We start from the raw sequence: 4,217 nt of genomic DNA, 5'->3' as shown, positions 1-4,217 counted from the left end.
TATTCTTGGGGAAGCTCTTGGTGGTGATTTTCTATCCTCCTGCTCTGTAGTCAGTGATAATATGTGAGACAGAACAGACTTGGGACGTGGAGAACCCACACATCAGAGGAAGGATCTATGTTTGGAGGTTGGATGTGTCATTGGATGGTGACTCATCTTGGCAAAAAATATACGCTTCTTGATTTGAGTGACTCTAGGGTTGCGTGTGGTTAAATGCTTGAGCATTGTTTTTTTCTGACGTAAAAATGACTTCACCCTGGGGAGGTTTATTTACAAATAACATTGGTCCTTTTATTTATTAGGAAATTCCAACAAATCCATATTAGGAAATCTTTTATGAAATATGAATCTGTTCCTAAGACTGAGAAAAAGTCAAATGATCATCTGTCCAGGGTACAAAACTCTGAGAACTGTACACACGTGGAAGTAAGAATCCACTAAATGCCCCAGGACACTCAGACTTCTTCTGTCTCTCCCTTTTATTCACAAGTCATTTGCACACTTTTCTCAGTCTTTTCCTTGTACTGCCTTCTATTGACTTCCCTTCTTCTCCCATGAGCCTGATGAACTTCAGTGCCCTCAGGGATGACTTACCCAAAATGTGGCTTTTCAACCCCCATAGATCCAATGACCTTTGCCTCTGCCTTTACTCAGCCATCTGCTCTAGTGGTACAGCCTGGACTTTGTCATTCCTCAAAGCTGCCCTACTTCCAAAATCTCCCCATTTCGTCTTTCCACTCTGTCCCCCACCTCCTCTCCTTGGTGATTCAGATCCTACCACTGCAACTGTCCCTTGATCTCAGCAGGGCCTCCAGTCCATTGGCTCATCCACATTATCCCTTTTTATCAGTTCTCTCCTGCCTCCACTGCCCTCATTATTCAGCTTTGAATCCTGGATCTGTCTTTCCGATCAGGCTCTTACCTATACCCTCAACTTCCTCTCCTCTTTGCCCTACTCAACAGTAGAAAAATTCTGTCTTCTCTATATTCACCCTAGGCTGCCAAGGGAACCCTGAGATAGGTGATATAATCAGGCAGACCACTTCAAGTCACGATTACCTACCCCAGCTGGGCTCAACACTGCCTGGCAATCTACCATGTTTCTCCAGAGCTGTTTGCTTTCCATGTGTTTTCAAATATCATGTCAAAACTTTGTTCCTCTCCTCAAACCTCTCTTGCATCCTCTCCTCATTATTTACTCTTTTCAGAGAAAATAGAAACCATCTGATGGAAACAACCTCAGCTTCCTGCCGACAAATCTTCAAACCAACCTGCTTTTGTACCCACTGTCCCTACTTCCTTCCTGTTATTCAATGGAGGTGTTCTTCCTCCATTCAAAGCCCTCCGTCCTTGTACCTCTGTGTCCTCCTGCTTTCTGAGCCACCTGTCTGCATCAGTTCTCCCATTCACTCTTCTCTCTGTTTTCAATTTCTTTTCCTCCTCTATGGGCCCAGCGTCTTGAAAGTGTTGTTCACATGTGTCACCGCACCTTGCCACCTCCCATGTGTATAACCCCATCTATCTCCCACCTCCCGCCGCTCCCCTGCATGCCTCTTGATAAAGTCACCGGCGCGCCCGCTTGCTATATCCTGTCAGGGGCTGTATCGTCTTGATCTCACTTGACCTCCCAGTAGCACTTAATCCAGCCGACCTCTCCTTTTTCCCTTGAGATAGTTTCTTTCCTGGTCCTCAGGGATGACGCTCTCTCCTGGTATTCCTCTTTACCACTCGGGTCACTCTTTTCAAGTTTCTTTGCCAGCTTCTCCTGCTGAATTATAAGTATCTGGCTTCTCCAGGGCTTGGTTCTGGACGCTCTTCTTTTGTCTCTCTACATTCTTCCCCTCGGGGATTTTCTCCATCCCATGATTTCACTCACCATCTCTACAGCAGTGACACCCAGACTACGGGGCTGCGTCTCCAGACTACACGTCCATGTCCAGATAACCGCTCTGGACGTATTTACTCAGTCTCAGGGGCACCTCCAACTCAAGGAGACCAGTGTAGAATGTGTGTCGTTCCTCTCCAAACCTGCTTCTTCTCTGCCCAGCCGTTCAGGCCAGACATCTGAGGCTCACCTTGGTCATCGCCTGCTGTCTCCAGTCTCATCTCAGTAGTTGCTGAGTATCTGATCACTTGCCCTTCTCTCAGTTCTTACTTCTCACCACCTTAGTCCAGACTGCAATTTCCTCTTGTCTGGATTGGTAACAAATGGCCCCAAATGGTCTCATTTAGAAGAAATAGATACACACTTCCTCTCTACCTAATAGCCTTCAATGGCTTCCCTTTGCTCTTACGTCAAAGTCTAAAAGTTTTACCCCTGCCTCTTGCTTCAAGCTCGTCTTACATCTCTCTGCCTCATGCATAATGTCCCTCACTTTTTGTGCCTCACCTTTCATTTATTTCCTTAAACAGTTCTGGTTCGGTCCTACTTCAAGGCCTCAGAACATGAGACGGGATGGAGAGGCCAGAGGGTCTTGAAGAGGACCCAGGGTCCAGCTGTCAGTGCAAATTAGTGTCAGTACAGATGGACCCTTGCTTCAGAGATACCTCTCCTCCATTCTTTGCAGTTCTGTGGGGTCTTTAAATACGTGGCTCTCTCTGCTTCAGATTCTCATCATCTCCCTGTTCAGTGGCCAACTCCCACTGATCCTCCACATCCAGCTGAGCATCGCCTCCTCCTGGAAGCCTCTCCCTAACCCTGAGTCTGGGTCAGTTGCTCTGTTAAAACCTCCTTCTCATTTAGTTGATATCACAATTACAATAAAATTGTGTAGTTAACTTTGTAATGTCTATTTCCACCCTAGCTATGGAGTCCATGAAGCTAAACACCATGTCTGTCTTATTCACTGCATTTTCTTTAGCACCCAACATAGTACTTAGAGCAGAATAAGTTATGAGTGAGCAGACGGACATCTCGTCAAGACTCTGATTGGGGGCAAAGCCCAGCGGGAAAAAACAGTCTGCCTCTGATTTGATTTGAGTCTCATTCTTGTTAGATACGCTTGTAGAGATTATTCTGCAAGGGGACTAGATTAGTTACTTATGCTGCAAACTAACCTCAGTTACCAATTCTGCCCTGAAGGAGATACATGATAGGGCTAGTTGGGGAACTGCTACCAACTTCCTGTACATAATCCAGAAAGACATCTCCAAATAGACATGAGATTCTGGGCCGTATAGGGGACAAACTATAGGCTCTGTTACACAATGACTTCTTGATCTTGGAAGATTTATATATATTTTTTTCTTTTCCTGAACAATGCTAAGGGGAAAAACAGGGCAGTAGGCTGTCTCATTTTGCAGGCTGTTAGCAGGAAAGCAACCAAAATAGCTAATGAACACATATGAGCAAAGCCCAGTATTGTAATCAAATAAAGCCTTCTACGTAGTTGATCTAATCTACATTTAATCATAGGTGTAACTATTATTGCTCAGAATGGAATTAGGCATCTACGTGAAGCAGTTCACTGGACTTCTGCAACTCTAATGGTTATAATTCATATGTATACTTTTGAACTTCATCAAGCCAAGCATCTCCGAGACCAACTTCAGGCACACTCACAGAGATATCGTTTCCCCCTTTCCTTGCAGGTATGGTCCATTTTTGCCTTCCACTAGAAATGGTGGGTAGGCAGGTAGAAAGCTTTACAAGGAAAGGTGCAATTCTAGTGATTGGCACTCAAGGAGTGTCCAGCTGTTTTTCATGGTGTTAGCACCGATCTTACCATCTGGCCCCATGTGAGTATTTTTCCAGATGTCTAAGGAATAAAGGTGCTTTAACTAAGTGTTTACTCTGTGCTTTCCATGTATTTATGCCTTTATTTCTTACGATAACAACACCTTGAAGGAATGATAGTTCTCTCCATGTTAGGGAGAATCAGTAGGTGATGTCTCAAGGTCATGCAGCTTGGAGCCAAGGTTCGGCAGCCTCCAGATCCTGTACACATCGTCCCTGTGCTGTGGATTCTTACAGGGATAAGGGGTACTCTGTGTTACTTTCCCTCAGGTCTTTTATCTCCCCCATATCCTCTCCAGCCAGGGTCTTCAGCTTCTGGAAGCTCAGGGCTCTGTGGCTGCTCAGCCCTGCTGGGAGAGGGGAGCTGGTGATGGTACATGGATGACTGGGAAGTTGTTTGGAAAATTCCCAGTGCAGACTTTGTAGACACAGAAATACATCCTGGAAGAGGAGTCAAGTGGGAATGGGTCTGGCTGATGGA

The sequence above is a fragment of the Camelus bactrianus genome, chromosome 23 (assembly GCF_048773025.1).
Source record: "Camelus bactrianus isolate YW-2024 breed Bactrian camel chromosome 23, ASM4877302v1, whole genome shotgun sequence".
Taxonomy (NCBI): domain Eukaryota; kingdom Metazoa; phylum Chordata; class Mammalia; order Artiodactyla; family Camelidae; genus Camelus; species Camelus bactrianus.
The sequence above is the reverse complement of the archived record's forward strand: the minus strand, read 5'-3'. Positions refer to the sequence as shown.